The 18,591-nt window shown below is 43.3% G+C and overlaps 1 protein-coding gene across 3 annotated transcripts in view; it reads right to left on the bottom strand.

The window, feature by feature from the left end:
- LOC134351029 (leucine-rich repeat transmembrane neuronal protein 4) overlaps positions 1–18,591 on the bottom strand; it is a 362,646-nt gene that overhangs the window by 207,450 nt on the left and 136,605 nt on the right. The gene's annotated exons all lie outside the window — the stretch shown is intronic.

Genomic DNA, 18,591 nt, shown 5'->3' with positions numbered 1-18,591 from the left:
GACATACGGGTTAAATAAGGTTGTAACTGCGTGGCGTGGGTTCGTTGAGCTTGAAGGGCCAATTACTGTGCTATATATCTAAATAAAATTTTTTTAAAAACTAAATAAGATCCTCTGATAATTTAACCAGAATTATCAGCACATGAGTGAAAAGTTGCTGTTTCAATCACCCATCAGTTCTCATCAGGCTTTGCTTCCAGAGTTTTAGATCTATTTACACACTTCCTCTGAGGGTCCTGAAGAAGGGATTCAGCCCAAAACATCGGCTGTTTACTCAATTCCATAGACGCTGCCTGACCTGCTGAGTTCCTCCCGCATTTTCTATGCGTTGCTTTCAATTTCCAGCTTCTGTGGACTTTTTCGTGCTTGCACGTTAATTCTGATGCTTTCAGCATCTGACATCCAGGTGCACCCTCTAGAGCCACGTTTGGAACAGCAGATGTTTTCATTTACTCCTCCAGGGCGCTGGGAACTGTGGGGCTAACAAGGGCTCTGGCAGCTGATGTCTGGTAATGCACTAGAACCTAGTGTGTTATGTTCCTGTTTGAGCTGTCTCTGGAATGAGGACAACAGGTTCGGGTTCTCCTGATGCAGTACCCCGTCACACAGCGAAACAACGTAATGCAATTGGCAAAGTTGTTCAGCATGCGCAGAAATAAAGAATTCGGGTCTACATGTGCATTTTGGACACGTCAAGACTGAGATCTAAGATTATTTTTATCTGTCACATTTGCATCGAAACATACAATGAAATGGCTCATTTGCATCAACGGCCAACACAGCCTGACTATGTGCTGGGGTCAGGCCGCAAGTGTTGCCTTGCTTCCAGCACTAACATAGCATGCCCAAAGCTTACTAGTCCTGATCTCTGTAGGGAACCTGAAGGAGATCTCTCTGGGTTATGTCAGGTCATTGTTCTATGTAAAACAACTGCTGCACTTGTTCTTATAACAATGAATATCCCACAAGCTATGGGAAATATACCGCGATATTCTCATGGAACTGTAATAAGAAAGATTTACATGTCACATGGATGCTTTGCTTAAGTATTACAACCAAAATTAGTTATTTTAGTATTTGGTTTATTTATTTTATTTAGAGGCCCTTCCAGCCCAATGAGCCCATGTCACCTAATTACATCCATGTGACTAATTGTCACTGCTGCCATCAGGTAGAAGGTACAAGAGCCTCAGGACTCAGGAACAGTTTTTAGCCCTCAACCATCAGGCACCTGAGCCAGAAGGGACAACTTCACTCAACTTCACTTGCCTCATCATTGACCTGTTCCCACAACCTATGGACTCACTTTCAAGGGCTCTTCATCGCATGTTCTCCATGTAGATATACAGCTTGTTCATTTATTACTGTTGTTTTTTACTTTTTGTATTTGCACAGTTTGTTGTCTTATGCACTCTGGGCGGATGCCCTAGATTCTGTTTTAGTTATTATTCTATACGTTTGTTGAGTATGCCCACAAGAAAATGAATCTCAGGTTTGTATATGTACTTTGACAATCAAATTTACTTGCGGTTGAACTTAACCTTGGGAACTTGGGAGTAAACTGGAGCATCCGGAGGACATTTATGCAGCCATGGGAAGAACGTACAAGCTCCTTATGGGTAGCGGCAGGAATTGACCCCCGATTGCTGGCACTGTAATAGGATTACACTAACTGCTATGCCCATCACGCTGCCCCAGTTTGTTTCGGGCACATGGTAAAATATAGGCTTTCCTTTAGGAAGCCACAACTATCACATGCTTGAAGTGATCTTATCCTTTGTCAGCTAGGATGACTCTTGCTGCACTTTTAGTTAGCTGAATTAAATTGAAACAAATGGTATCTATATAAATGAGTTGCTAGGGCAACATTTACAATGTTTTTTGCAGCTTTTGTACTGAGTTAAATCAGCCTCGGGATGTAAAGCCTCCTGGAGCTTACAGCCTGTTAATGACTCTGCTAAGACAAGGTCAGCAACCAGAAGCCAAGTCTAACTTGGATGTCACTGTGTGCTGGAATTGTTCAGCCAGCTGTTGGAGGATTAAAACTAGACTTGAAGGCAGAATTGTAGTTAATTCTTCTTGTACCACTTCAACTAAAATATAAAACTTGTCTCCCATGCAAGATATAAACACAAGAGCTTTTGCAGGTGCTGGAAATCTTGACCAACGCATACAAATTGCGGAGGAACTCAGCAAGTCAAACTGCATCTATTGAGGGAATTGAGTTGGCATTTCAGGTTGAGACCCTTGCTGCATACAGGAGTTGGAAGAGGCAAATCTAGCTCTCCATGTGCCGAGATATAAATCTGTTTGAACTGAGAAAGTTCCTTGGAGTTAGGTAAGAGAACATCCATAAGCAAATGCAAAAAAAAACTCTGGTGAAACCTCTTTACCCAAAGATTAGTGAAGTTTCAAACCTTGTTACACATAGAATATTCACATAAGAGCATGTGAAATGCTGGGAGTACAGCCCCTCAGATTTGTTCTGCCGCTCACAAATCTGGTTATCTGTCTTATTCTCTCCAATCCCATCTCATCTGAATGTCCAAAAGTTTGCAGATCTCAGCCTTGAATGCCTGCGCTTTCAGCACTCTTTATGAGAGACATTTCTGAACTCTAAATGAAGAAATGTCTCCTCAACTCAGTCCCAACTGGTAGACTCCATACTCAGGAATGACAATCCCCTATCGCTGATGTTTCATCCCAAGGAAACTGTTTCTCAACATTAACCCTGACAACCCCACTCACAGTCTTGGGTTTGCTTTAGATCATTCTTCCAAACTCCAGAGAGCAAGCAAACAGAAGCCGGGAAGCACCTGAGGTGTAAAGGATGGAATATTTTATAAAGCCATAAACTTCGTAATAGAGTCATACAGTATGGAATCTGATCCTTCAACCCAACTGGTTCATGGTGACCAAGATTCCCAATTAAGTTAATTTCACTTGCACAAGTTTGGTCCATATCTCTCTAAGCTTTTTCTATCCATGTACCTTTTGGGTGTTGTTAATGTAACTGCCTCAACCATTTCCTCTGGAGCTCACTCCATATATGCACCACTCTCTGGGTGAAGAATTTGTTCTTCAGGTTCCTATTAAATCTCTCCTCTCTCACCCTAAACCTATACCCTCTGGTTCTCGATTTCCTTTTCTTAGGAAAAACACTGTGTATGCTTCTCATGACTTGATAATCCCTCATTTTCCTATGTTCCAGTGAATAAAATCCTAGCCTCTACAACTCAGTCCAACAAGTCCTAGCACAATCCTCGTGCATGTTTTCTGTACTCTTTCCAGCTTAATGATATCTTACTGAAAGCAGGGTGTCTAAACCTGAACACAATATTCCAAATGTGGCCTCACCAAACTCTTGTACAACTGCAAGTTAATACCCTAACTTCTATACTGAATGCTTTAATACCATGTTAATGTTCAGTTGAAGAAAGCCATAAGGAGGCTTGTGGAAGGGACATTTGGATCAAATTGTCTTCCTAGAGACTTTATCACATAACAGAGGAAAATCAGAAGCCAGTAACATCTTATTATTCCCTAACACTAAACTTAGCTTGATAACTCCAGTCTCCATCAGCTGTCCACAAAACCATGAGTATATTATCTGTACTAACTGGAGCTCATATGATTAAGATGTGCTCTAAGTATGACACAGAAGACTTGGTGGGGAGAGTGACAGAGGAGACCCAGAGTCTGGTTCCCAAGGGTGGAAAATCTGGAACTGTATAGTGTGCTTTTCGGACAATAGGGTCAACCGCTTGGAGCTGAGATGTGAAGGAACTCCAGTCCAAGCAGGTTGTAGGTCTTTGGAACTATAGATGATCACAGACACTCAGTAACTGACTGACTTCAAAACTAAGATCATTGGATTTAGAGCACAAAAGAAAATCCAGAGGATATGACAATGGGGCTGTTTGAGAATAGAAGAGGTCATGATCTTATCGCATGCAGGATTTCCTGGTGGCAAACCACTTTAATTCCAATCTCCAAACCCATTCCAATGTGTCACTCCATGGCATCCTCTTGTTAGAGGAGCAAAACCTTATATTCCATTTAGGTAGACTCCAACCTGATGGCATGAATATTGATCTCCCTAACTTCTGGCATTTTCTCCTGCTCCCACTTCCTTCTTTTTCAATTCCCACACTGGCTTCCCTTTTAACTCATCTCTGTTCCTCCCCTGCCTATTACCACCCTCTTCTTCCCTTTGTCCCATGGTCCAATCTCTTCTTATCAGAAAACTTCTTCGCCATTCCTTTACTGTTTTCACCCAGCACCTCGCAGCGTCTTACTTTATTCCCACCCTCACCAACCTTGCTTCACCTATCACCTTCCAACTTGTACTCCTTCCCCTCTCCCACTTCCTTATTCTGGCAGCATTTAGCAAGTGGTCTGTGTACCCAAGGTTAAGAACCACTATTGTAAAAAAAAAGTGTTTTAATCAAAATTCAAAATTCCATTCTTCAGTACGCAATTCTAAAGGAGAATGAAATGATTGTTACTTCAGATCCGATGCAGGATAAGACCATAAGACCATAAGATATAGGAATTAGGCTATTTGGCCGATCGAGCCTGCTTTGCAATTTAATCATGGCTGATCCATTTTTCCTCTCAGCCCCAGTCTCCTGCCTTCTCCCCACATCCTGTCATGCCCTGACCAATCAAGAATCTATCAATCTCTGCCTTAAATATATGCAAAGACTTGGCCTCTACAGCTGCCTGTGGCAATGAATTCCACCAATTCACCATTCTCTGACTAAAGAAATTCCTCTTTATCTCCATTCTAAAAGGATGCCCCTCCATTCTGAGGCTGTGTCCTCTGGTCCTAGACTCTTCTACCATAGGAAACATCCTCTCCACATCCACTCCATCAAGGCCTTTCAACATTTGGTAGGTTTCAATTAAGTCACCTCTCATTCTTCTGAATTCTAGTGAATACGGGCCCAGAGCCATCAATCGCTCTCCATATGACAAGCCATTCAGTCCTTCAATCATTTTCATGAACCTCCTTTGAACCCTCTCCAGTGTCAGCACATTTGTTCAACGATAAGGGGCCCTAAACTGCTCATAATACTCCAAGTAAGGCCTCACCAGTACTTTATAAAGCCTGAACATTACACCCTTCCTTTTATATCCTAGTCCTCTTGAAATGAATGCTAACATTGCATTTCCCTTCCTCACCACAGACTCAACTTGCAAATTAACCTTTAGAAATTTTAGTGCGAGGATTTCCAAGTCGCTTTGCTCCTCAGATTTTTGAATTTTCTCTCCATTTAGAAAGTATTTCTTCTAGCAAAATGCATGACCTTACACATCCCAACACTGTATTCTATCTGCCATTTCTCTGCCCATTCTCCTAATCTGTTTAAGTCCTTCTGTTGCCTCCCTACTTCCTCAAAACTATCTGCCTAACCACCTATCTTTGTATCGTCTGCAAACTTTGCGACAAAACCATCAATTCCATCATCCAAGCCATTGGCATATAATGTAAAAAGGAGTCCCAAGACCCTGTGGAACACCACTAGTCACTGGCAGCCAATCGGAAAAGGGTCCCTTTATTCCCACTCTTAGCATCCTCCCAATCAGCCAATCAGCCATGCTAGTATCTTTCCTGTAATACCTTAGATTCTTAACTTGTTAAGAAGCCTCATGTGTGGCACCTTGTCAAGGGTTTTCTGAAAATCAAAGTACACAACATCAACCAATTTTCCTTTGTCCACCCTGCTTGTTATTTCTTCAAAAAATTCCAGCATATTTCTCAGGAAAAATTTTCCCTTGAGAAAACCTTGCTGACTACAATCTACTTTATCATGTGCCTCCAAATACTCCAAAAAGCACAATAGGCCAAAAGGACACGAGAAAAAAACAAAAAATATCATAAATATAAATATAAATACAATTCTATAACACATAATGTAGAAGTTACTGTTATACAGTACAGCTATACTGATTGTATGTGCTGTACACAAAAGGAAACTAGGTGATGCGTATGTCGGAGTGGTGGGGTGGATTAATGGGTGGGGGTGTTGCTCAGCCTGATGGCTTGGGGGAAGTAATTGTTTTTGATTCTGGTGGTTCTGGTATGGATGCTTTGCAACCTTTTCCTGATATGAGTCCATAAGCAGGGGTGAATAGGATCCTTCATGACATTCCTGGACTTTTCCTAGCGCCTTTCTGTATATACATATCCTTGATAGCAGGTAGACCAGTGCTGGTGTTGCACTGGGCAGTTTTAATTACCTTTTGGAAAGTCCTCCTATCTGCTGCAGTGCAGTTTCTGTACCAATCACAGCCGCAACTTCCTCCGGTTTGTCAAAAAGTGGCCGTATCATGTTGGAACCAGCCTGCACCTCATGGTCTCCTTCATACCAGCTCCCGAGGCTGCGCTGTCCTTCCGTAGACCTGTGGTCCCCAACACACATCTGCTTTCATGATCTCAGTCATTCCAAGAGGTGCAAGGGAAAGAGGTAACAACTGGAGCTCAGGTGGCAGAATCTGAGGCTCTTCCCACAGACAAACCATTAGTCTGCTGACAGCTCCTCAAAGGCCTTTGCACAGTTTCTTAGAATCTTCTGAATATTTAAAAAATAATAATTTTTTTTACAAATTATAAAATCACTTGAAATATTTTAATTAGAACATTAATTAATAATATTAATATCACTTAAATGAAGAAAAAACATCTTCACTTCACTTTTTTTAATGAAGATTGCTGAGCACATTTAAAAGCTTATGGCTAGATGCACCACCCACACTAATGTAGCTCTCCCTAGAGTGTCAAAGGACACCTGAGAGACATTTTTTTTGAAATTAAGAGAGGCACAGATAGAAAAGCCAGTCAGAATCTTTTCTCCAGGATGGAAATATCAAACACAAAGGGACATGGTTTTAAAGCTAGAAGAGGGAGGTTTAAAGGTGACATAAGGGGCAAATAATTTACACAGAGAGTGGTAGGTGTTTAGAACAGCTTATCAGGGTAATAGTGGAAGCAGCCATGATGTACCTGTCCATGGCCTCCTCTTGTGCCAAAATAAGGCCTCCCTCAGGGTGGAAGAGCAACAGCTTATGTTCTGTCTGTGTACCCTCCAACCTGATGGTATGAATATCAATTTCTCCTTCAGCTGAACAGAAGTCCCTCCCCCCCACCCCCCACATTCTCTAATCTCCAATCTGACCTTTTACTTCTTTTGACGTACCTATCACTTACCCCTGGGTCCCCTCCTCCTTCCCTTTCTCCTAATGTGCACTCTCCTCTCCTATCAAATTCTTTCTTCTCCAGTCTGTGGCCTTGATCACCTGGCTTCACCTATCACCTTTCAGCCAACCTCTTTCTCCTGCCACTACCATTTAGCCCAGGCATCTCCCCGCTTCCCTCGCAGTCCTGAAGAAGTGTCTTCGCCCAAAACGTTGACTGTTTACTCTTTTCCATAGGTGCTGCCTGACTTGCTGAGTCCCTCCAGCATCTTGAGTGTGTTGCAGAGGAAGCAGCCAGTTTGGTGGAGTCAACACATACATATGAAGGGAATGGAGGGACATGGATGATACATGTACGTTTCTTATAAACTGGCACAATATTGTGGGCTGAATGGCCTATCTAGAGAACTACTTTTCTATGCAACGTCAAGGAACCAAAATGAAGGCTACCCCACTCTTTAGATCAAGTAATTACTGAAAGTCCCTGGACTCAATGCTGGGAGAAAGGTGGGCCAGGGAATCAGATGAACCCAGAGCAGTGGACCATCTGTAAGGTTCGTCCATCATCGTCGATGAAGACCTTGACAACACTAGTCACTTTGAGACTGGATGAGGTGTGTCCGAAGATGACTGCTCAGGCCAATTCGGGCACGGAATGTCCTGGCACATGTTGGGCAGACACGTGTAGGCACTGCAGTTGTTGCGCTGGTGGGTCTGGACTTGCGCAGCTCGTGCTTATTTTGTGCTTCAGCAATGTGCCTTGCTTCGTAAGCTTGACAGCCCTTGTGGATGAGGCCGCGCCAGCTAGGGTGGTTTTGTGCCAGCATTTCCCAGGAGGTTGTGTCTATGTCAAATGACTTCAGGGAGGCCTTTAATCTGTCTTTGCAATGTTTCTTCTGCCCTCCATGTGTGTGTCTTCCAGCAGAGAGTTCCCCAAAAAGGAGCTGCTTGGGTATGTGCTCGTCCGGCATGCGGATGACATGACCTGCCCACCGGGTCTGTGCTCTCATCAGCAGTGTGTGGACTGATGGCAGACTTGCTCCAGAGAGAACTTCAGTGTCTGGCACTTTATCTTGCCATCTGATGCCTAATATTCTGCGAAGACAAGTCATGTGGAAATGGTGGACCATAGCTCCAAGCTGAAGGAAGAAGGCACTCGGTCCAGAATGAAGCCATGGTATGCCAGCACCATCCAGCCCAGTCACATCCCTGATGAGCACTTGAATGCAACAAAAACCAGAGAAGAGGAAGAATGCAGGCTGGATTTAATTGCTGAACAAAGCACAAGATAAACAACCTCATATTTCAGTGCATATGGGTGATGGGGCTCTTCATTAAAAGCATTTAATATCATCACTCTTCTTAGTCTTATCTTGAATTTCTGTTGCTGCCTTCTTTCCACTGAAAACAAATTTTGTCCTTAGTTATTATCAGACTTGCCTGGAGAATTTTTCACACTGGGCCTGGCAGCTGTAATATTCTTCCTCTATTTGAAAGAAGGTGTGTTGAAATTGTTGTAAGGAAAAGTACTTGTGATCATCCTATCTGATCAGTACCTCCAGATCTTAAGGACATAGGAGGAGCATGAGTAAGCTAACTGTACCCACGACCTGTTCTGCCATTCAGTAAGTCAAGGGATTGGTATTCATTAAGTTCAGTGGGGGGGGGGGGCATGATGGATCAGTGCTTAGCGTAACACTTTTACATTGCCAGAGAATGAGGTTCAATTCCAGCCACTGTCTCTGAGGAGTTTGTACATTCTCCTCATGATTTAGTGAGCTTCCTCTAGGTTCTCTGGAGTCATCCAATGTTCCAAGATGGACATTGATTGTTCCAAGATGGACAGATTGATGTTAGTAAATTGTGGCTGCATTCCATTGGTGCCGGATGCATGGTGATACTTGCGCAGACATATCCTCAGACTGCGTTAGTTGTTGACGCAAGCGAAACATTTCACTGTATGTTTTGCTATTTGCATGTACATGTGACAAATAAAAGCAAGCTTTAAAAAAAAATTAAGTCAATTCTTGGACTCAGTACTCTCTCGAAATTCCCCGACACCCACGGACTTCATGAGATTTAAATATCTGTCACCCTTCAGCTATGATATCGTCAATGAGTCAGCCTTCACGGTTGTCTGGATAGTGAATTCTGGAGACTCACGATGACCCGAGAGAAGAAATTTCTTCCTCACCTTTTAAATGGCTGACCCCTTATTCAAGAACAATGTCCCTGGTTCTAAATATCACCTTACTCCACCCTCCAGCAGTTAGGGAAACATCCCCTCAGAATCAACTTCCCTCAGAATCCTACACAGTGTTTTACAAAAGTCTTAGACACATATGTATTGCAAGGGAGCCTGTAGTAATTTTATGCACATGCCAGAACATACCTTCTCAAATATGAAGTCCAAAGCTCTCTTCCACACACAGTCACAAAAACCCAAGGAAAGAGCATGAGCAGGCCACTCGGCCCCTTAGAACTGCCCTGTCCTTTAACGTGACCATTGCTGATCTATGCTGGCCTCAACTCCTCTTCTATGACAGTTTCCATAATGTTCAATTCTTTGACCTTGCAAATATTTATCTGCCTCCGCCACAAATAAGTCCAGTGTTCTGACCTTCACTATCCCTGGGGGCAGAGAGTTCCATTCACTACTCTTTAAGGGAAGAAATTTCAAATACGCTACCTCTACTGGCTCCCCTTTATGCACCCTGTTTGTTACATCCTCAAAGAACTCTATTTAATTTGTCAAATATGATTTCATCATCAGCAACATCATTATGTGCCGTGTCATATGACATGGGCGATCATGGTCATATGACACGGCACACCTGTCTTTAAAGTGCGAGGGGTTATTGCCTGTGAGGAAAAACTCTTTACACTGTTGTTTTTATTTGTTTTCTCTATCCATGATCATGATTTTTTCTTGGCAAATTTTTCGACATAAGTGGTATGCCATTGCCATCTTCTGGGCAGTGTCTTCACAAGACAGATGACCCCAGCCATTATCAATACTCTTCAGAGATTGCCTTTAACGTTCATAAAAGATTCCATTCAGAAACACAAATGATTGCAGATGCTAGAATATAGAGCAGAAACCAAATAACTAGAGGAATTCAGAGGTTAGGCAGCACTTGTAGAGGTAAATGGACAGTTACCTTTCGGGTAGAAACCCTGCATATGGATTGAAAGAAAAGGTGAAAGTACCGAACATAAAGAGGTGAAGGAAAGGGATGGAGCAAGAGCTAGCAAGCAATAGGTGGATCATTTCATTAGTTTAGCACAATATTGTGGGCCGAAGGGCCTGTTTCTGTTATATCCTACATCCTATGTATCCTGTTGAGGGACAACTGGCAGATGGAGGAGGGAAAAGCGGAGATATCACCAGACACTGGGATTGACATGTGGAGGCTGCAGAAGATGGAATCAGTAGGAAAGGAAGATGGAGGATGGAACCAAATAAAGTTAGTGGGGTAGGCAGGTGATAAAATTCGGGAGAGATGACACAGGAGGGCTGAGATAATGGGCAGAGATGGAGTGTGTGATGGTGAGGGGTGAGGTGGACTGGGTGTAGGGTAAGCTGAGAAGCGCAGAAGGGGAGAGAAAAGGAACAGTGGCCCAACTACCTCACACCTCCAGCAACCCATATTCAATCCTGAGCTCAGGTATTGTCTGCATGGAGTTTTCACATTCCTCGTGGGTGCTTTGGTTTCCTCGCACGTTCCAAAGATATGTGGATCGGCAGGGTAATAACCCACTATCAATTAACTCTGGTGTGCGGTGACAGGCAGAACTTGGAGAATATTGTGGGGAGAGCAAAAATGGAAGTAACATCGGATCAGTTAAAATCGGTGGCTGTTCAAGCACTGGCTGAAGGAGCTATTTCCAAACCGTATGAATCATTGCCTCTGTAATATAAAAGCATGGAACCAACAATGATGGGGCTGGCTGATGGAGATAACAGTGGTGATTAGGTGGTGGCTGGTCCAACAGTCATTAGCGCCTGTCAGAGTGCTGGGGAGATAGCAGAGTACAAGTGAGAAGCATGGAAAGATGCCTGAGTCTGCAACACCTACATTTGGAGCCTCACCATTAAACGACAAGAAAGGTCATCCACCAGAAACGTTATCTCTGCTCTTCTCTCTCTGCGGACGACCTGTTTCCGGCATTTTCAGCTTTCACTTCAGATTTCCAGCATCTGTAATTTTTTTTTCCTTTGCCTCTCAGTATAACAGCTACTTTTGCTTTAACAGCCTTTCTATTTCAAGATATTTTTAACTGAATTAAAATTCCCAAACTAGCATGATGGGAGTTGAACTCACATTACTCTGCATCATTACCTCAATACTGGGAATGGTGGCACAGTGATTAGATTACTGGTCTAATGATCCTTTAACTTGAGTTCAGATCCTACGATGGCAGCTGGGGAGCTTAAATTGAGCTAATTAAATAACCAGGCTTTCTTTTTAAAAGACTGGTCTCAGTAATGGTGACCATAAAATTACTGAATTGTTGTAAAAAACTACATTAGCTTCATTGGAGTCCTTCAGCAAAGGGAAAGCTATTTGGTCTAGGTGTGACTCCAGACCAATGACGAAATGATCAATTCTCAGCTGCACCCAAGAAGCAGGCCAGCAAGACACTCAGTTGCGATAAATAATGACCTCGCCAGCACCATCCCTACCTTACAAATAAATAAGTCAGTAGCCACTTTATTAGGTACAGGAATGAAACACGGTGTGGTCTTTTGGTGCTGTAGCCATCCATTTCAAGGCTCAACATGTTGTGCGTTCAGGGGCTTCTGTACCGCTCTCTGTAAACTCTAGAAACCGCTATGTGTGAAAGTCCCAGGAGATAAACAGTTTTTGAGATACTCAAATCACCCATCTGGCACCAATGATTACTCCATTGTCAAAGTCACATAGATCATATTTCTTCCCCATTCTGATGTTTGGTCTAAACAACAACTAAATCTCCTGACCATGGCTGCATGATTTAATCCATAAAGTTTCTGCCTCATGATTGTTGATTATATATTTGCATTAATGAAAAGATGTACAGATGTACCTAATAAAGTGGCCACTGAGAGTATGTACTGAATCTACTTTTACCTTGAGGAAAGATAGAGTAATGGTACAGATAGAGTACTGATCCAGGTTCGACCCTGATCTCCGGCACTGGCTGCATGGTATTTGCAAGCCCTTTCTGTGACCGTGTGAGTTTCCTCCGTGTGTTGTCCCCAAAATTGTATTGGTTGGTACGTTATACCTACTGGCTGGCACGTAAATGGCGGTAGAAGTTGAAGCTGATGGGAGGGTGGAGAGACTAAAAAGAAATTAAATGTAAGATTTGTAAAAATTGGATGCTTGATTGTTGGTATAACTCAGCGGACAGAAGGATTTTCTGTATGGACCTATGACTTAATGATGGCATTAGATTCATTTACATGGGACTAGTCTGCTCAGGCTGATCCATGTGTGAAAGAACGGTCAATGCGAGAATGGGAAGGCAACCAAATGCGAAAAACAGGGAGAGAGTGAATTAATATCTGGGAGGAGTGAGGTACAGAGAAAATTGAATGCATTCTCTGCACTGTAATGTTAATTTTCACCTATTGACACCTTTGTGTGATATTAGTCAGAAGCTCTGTCAGACTCCCGAAATGATAAATCATTCCATCACGGAGTCTTTTGTGATGATATCTTAACTTTGATGGCTTTTCATGTTGATATAATTTACTGGTTCAGACCAGCTGTAGCATTTGTCAGGGATGATTTGTATCGATAAGTCCTGCATTAAAACAATAACAGAGCTTCTGACAAACATATGACAAAGACGAGAGCTACTAACTTCATCTCAGGGATTGGCATTGGTTGGCAAAGACTGATCTTCTGGTCCCGCATCAGGTAGGCATACATCCCCATTAGTGCTTTCAGTTGATAATCTTCCATTGTGATCTCCTGGTTGATACCTCCGTAGTGAACCATTCCGAGGTGCTGTTGTTCATAGTGAAATCCTGAATACTAAGCATCTACATTAAGGTTTGGAAAAACCCTAGATCATATTTCAAGGATGTGACAACAAATACTTATGGGCAAGAAAGAAGCAAGGAAGAATCAAGAAGGCTCAAAACATCGACTGTTCTTCTGGCTGAGTAGTGCTATAACAACAACCTCTTACTCAATGTCAGCAAGAGCAAAGAGCTGATTATTAACTTCAGGAGGAAGACAGCAGAGTTCCATCGGCCAGTCCTCATCAGAGGATCAAAGGGAGAGCGAGGGTCATCAACTTTAAATTCTATGATGTTATTACTTCAGAGGACCTGTCCTGGGCCCTTGACACCGGTGCCAAGCTGTATCGGCCCTAGTGCCCTTTCCTTGGACAACATCGGTGGCATGGAGAGGGGCGACTTGCAGCATGGGCAACTGCCGGTCTTCCATACAACCTTGCCCAAGCCGGCGGCCTGGAAACCTTCCAAGGTGCAAATCCATGGTCTCATGAGACTAACGGATGCCTACAGTCCGGGGCCCAGAACAATTACAAAGAAAGCACAGCAGTGCTCCTACTTTCTTAGGAATTTGAGAAGATTCTGCATGACATCTAAAGCTTTGACAAGCTTCTAGAGATGAGTAGTTGAGAGTATATTGTCTGGCTGCATCACAGCCTAGCATAGAAACACCAATGCCCTGGAATGGAAAATCCTTCAAAAAAATGGATACAGCCTAGTCCATCATGGTAAAGCCCTCCCCACCATTGAGCACATCTACATGAAGCATTGTTGCAGGAAAGCAGCATCCATCATCAGGAGCTCTCACCACACAGGGCATGCTCTCTTCTCATAGCTGCCATCAGAAAGAAGGTACAAGAGCATCAGGGTTCACCACCAGGTTCAGGAACTGTTATTACCCCTCAACCATCGAACTTGAACCAAAGAGAATAACTTCACTCAACTTCACTTGCCCCATCTTTGAAATGCTCCCTCAACCTATGGACTCACTTTCAAGGACTCTTCACCTCATAGTCTCTATATTTATTGCTTATTTATTATTATTAATTCTTTCATTTCGTGGTTGCACAGTTTATTGCACACTGGTTGAACCCCCAAGCTGGTGTGGTGTTTCATTGATTCTATTATGGTTTTATGGATTTATTGAGTATGCCCTCAAGAAAATGAATCTCAGAACTGTGTATGGTGACATATTAGATAAGATTAGATTAGATTATGAGGACGCGCAGTCCTCTTTTATTGTCATTTAGAAATGCCTGCATTAAGAAATAATACAATGTTCCTCCAGAATGATAGCATAGAAACACAAGACAAACCAAAACTAAAAAAAATGAAAAAAGAACACATAATTATAACATATAGTTACAACAGTGCAAAGCAATATCGTAATTTGATAAAGAACAGACCATGGGCACGGTAAAAAAAAAGTCTCAAAGTCTCTCGAAAGCCCCATCATCTCACGCAGACGGCAGAAGGGAGAGAAAAACTCTCCCTGCCATGAACCTCCAGCGCCGCAAACTTGCCGCTGCAGCACCCTGGAAGCACCCGACCACAGCTGACTCTTGAGTCCGTCCAGAAACTTCGAGCCTCCGACCAGCCCTCCGACACCGAGTACCGAGCACCATCTCTGCCGAGCGCTTCGATCCCGGCCCCGGCAACTGGCAATAGGCAAAGCCGAGGATTTGGTGCCTTCCCCTCCGGAGATTCTCGATCGCACAGTAGCAGCAGCAGCGAAGCAGGCATTTCAGAAGTTTCTCCAGATGTTTCTCCGTGCTTCTCATGTCTGTGTCCATCAAATCAGGATTATGCCCGGTACCTACTTAACAAATACGATATCAATTCGGAGCGGCTGAATATATGTAGTTTGATAATAAATTTACTTTGAACTTTTTCCTCCATAAATGCTGCCTGACCTGTTGAATTCCTTCAGTATTTTGAGTGTCTTGCTCAAGTATCAGCCCTAGGAAAAGTGTCATTAGCAAGGAAGGAATAGGGAAAGCTAACTCCAAAAGCATCTCCTTCCTAACAAAATGCATGAAGAATCATCTTGTCAACTCCAACAGCTGGGTTCCCCAAAGACATGCAAGATCACATTTCAAAGTCCTTTCTCCAGGCACTGGGACCTGTTGCTTTTGGGAGAGAAAGGTGTCATGGATCAATACCATTAAGCAAGAGGTCTGTGAACCCCAGGCTAAGAGCCCCTATTTTAGAAGGTGCGATGTTAATCTGATGTCTTGGTCAAGAAATTGCTTCACTGCATGTTAGTAGCGTTTTGAGTCATCCCAATGGATTTGTAAAAGATGATAATAATTGGGATCTTCATTTGCAGGGCTGATAGGGCAGCACTGTTGATTTTCGTAATAGAAACACAGAAAACCTACAGCACAATACAGGCCCTTCAGCCCACAAAGCTGTGTCGAACATGTTCTTACCTTAGAACTACCTAGGCTTACCCATAGCCCTCTATTTTTCTAAGCTCCATGTACCTATCCAGGAGCCTCTTAAAAGACTTTATCATTTCCGCCTCCACCACTGCCACCGGCCGCCCATTCCAGACTCTCACCACTCTCTGCAGAAAAAATTTACCCCCTGACATCTTCTCTGTACCTACTTCCAAGCACCTTAAAAATATGCCCTCTCGTGCTAGCCATTTCAGCCCTAGGAAAAAGCCTCTGACTATCCACACGATCAATGCCTCTCATCATCTTATATACCTCTGTCAGGTCACCTCTCATCCTCTGTCTCTCCAAGGAAAAAAGGACGAGTTCACTCAACCTATTCTCATAAGGCATGCCCCCCAATCCAGGCAACATCCTTCTAAATCTCCTCTGCACCCTTTCTATGGTTTCCACGTCCTTCCTGTAGTGAGGCGACCAGAACTGAGCACAGTACTCCAAGTGGGGTCTGACCAAGGTCCTATATAGCTGCAACATTACCTCTCGACTCTTAAACTCAGTCCCACGGTTGATGAAGGCCAATGCACCATATGCCTTCTTAACCACAAAGTCAACCTGTGTAGCAGCTTTGAGTGTCCTATGTGAATTATAATGTGAAGAAATGCTACGTCAATGCAACACGTGCCATTACATTCATCTAATCAAGTTTTCTCATCTGCTACTACTTGTCCAGCATCATCTCCTGTAACCTCAGAGGCCCAGATTTGACACTTTACAGCAACTTAAAAAAATCATCTGGGGTCCGAATGGACTACCAACTTAGGCGCCATCTGCATAACGTGCTTCTTGCTTTGCAGACAAAATAGTGGATAGGGGAGAACCAGTGGATGTGGTATATTTGGATTTTCAAAAGGCTTTTGACAAGGTCCCACACAGGAGATTAGTGTGCAAACTTAAAGCACACGGTATTAGGGGTAAGGTATTGATGTGGATGGAGAATTGGTTAGCAGACAGGAAGCAAAGAGTGGGAATAAACGGGACCTTTTCAGAATGGCAGGCGGTGACTAGTGGGGTACCGCAAGGCTCAGTGCTGGGACCCCAGTTGTTTACAATATATATTAATGACTTGGATGAGGGAATTAAATGCAGCATCTCCAAGTTTGCGGATGACACGAAGCTGGGTGGCAGTGTTAGCTGTGAGGAGGATGCTAAGAGGATGCAGAGTGACTTGGATAGGTTGGGTGAGTGGGCAAATTCATGGCAGATGCAAATTAATGTGGATAAATGTGAAGTTATCCACTTTGGTGGCAAAAATAGGAAAACAGATTATTATCTGAATGGTGGCCGATTAGGAAAAGGGGAGGTGCAACCAGACCTGGGTATCATTATACACCAGTCATTGAAAATGGGCATGCAGGTACAGCAGGCGGTGAAAAAGGCGAATGGTATGCTGGCATTTATAGCGAGAGGATTCGAGTACAGGAGCAGGGAGGTACTACCGCAGTTGTACAAGGCCTTGGTGAGACCACACCTGGAGTATTGTGTGCAGTTTTGGTCCCCTAATCTGAGGAAAGACATCCTTCCCATAGATGGAGTACAAAGAAGGTTCACCAGATTGATTCCTGGGATGGCAGGACTTTTATATGAAGAAAGACTGGATGAACTGGGCTTGTACTCGTTGGAATTTAAAAGATTGAGGGGGGATCCGATTGAAACGTATAAAATCCTAAAGGGATTGGACAGGCTAGATGCAGGAAGATTGTTCCCGATGTTGAGGAAGTCCAGAACAAGGGGTCACAGTTTGAGGATAAAGGGGAAGCCTTTTAGGACCGAGATTAGGAAAAACTTCTTCACACAGAGAGTGGTGAATCTGTGGAATTCTCTGCCACCGGAAACAGTTGAGGCCAGTTCATTAGCTATATTTAAGAGGGAGTTAGATATGGCCCTTGTGGCTACGGGGATCAGGGGGTATGGAGGGAAGGCTGGGGCGGGGTTCTGAGTTGGATGATCAGCCATGATCATAATAAATGGCGGTGCAGGCTCGAAGGGCCGAATGGCCTACTCCTGCACCTATCTTCTATGTTTCTATGTTTCTAAAATGGAGGTCCACTTGACCATGATATCAAAATACAACCTGTCCAGGGCCAACATTAGCCAGATGACTCTTAGTATTCCCCTCACCTGACCCAAGCATTACAGTAAATCTAACAATTTCAGATGTATTATAGAAGCATTAACTACTCTTCATGGACACAGGTAGCAAAAACTGAGCCAATTGAAGGGACTGGATAGAGTAGATGTGGGGAGCATGTTTTTGATAGTGGGGGTGGGGGTTTAGGACCAGAGGTCACAGCCTCAGATTAGAAGCACGTCCCTTTAGAACAGGGATGAGGACAAATTTCTTTAGCCAGAGTATGGTGAAGCTGTGGAATTCATTCCCACAGACAGCTATGGACCAAGTCAATGGGTATATTTAAAGCAGAGGTATTTGTGATATTTTTTGTTGAACAGTTCATGCTTTTCCTTCTGTCCCAATTATACCAACAAACAGTTATAATTATGCAAATATAATAATTATATTGTCACACAATATGATAGTTAAGGTTTATATTTTGAAGAACACTGAAAAATACTTACAATATAAAAAGCATTGACTTCAATCAAACCCAAAAATGTTTAGATATGTAAGAGCCTTATTTATTGAGCTAAAATGTGGAAGAGGCCCTTCCCACCCATTGAGCTGCACCATCCAACAACCCTAGCCAAATCACAAGACAATTGACAATGACCAATTAACCTACCAACCAGTATTGCTTTGGACTGTGGGAGGAAACGCACATGGACATGGGGACAATGTATAAACTCCTTACAGGCTGCAGTGGGAATTGAACCTGGATCGCTGATACTGTGAAGCATTGTGCTGGTTAGCACGCCACCGTGCTGTCCTTGGTAGCCAATACTCTCACACAAGCTTGCGACGAGAGA

Source organism: Mobula hypostoma, chromosome 8 (genome assembly GCF_963921235.1).
Source record: "Mobula hypostoma chromosome 8, sMobHyp1.1, whole genome shotgun sequence".
In the NCBI taxonomy this organism is placed as follows: Eukaryota; Metazoa; Chordata; class Chondrichthyes; order Myliobatiformes; family Myliobatidae; genus Mobula; species Mobula hypostoma.
Note: the sequence above shows the minus strand (reverse complement) of the source record. Positions and strands in the feature narration are given on the sequence as shown.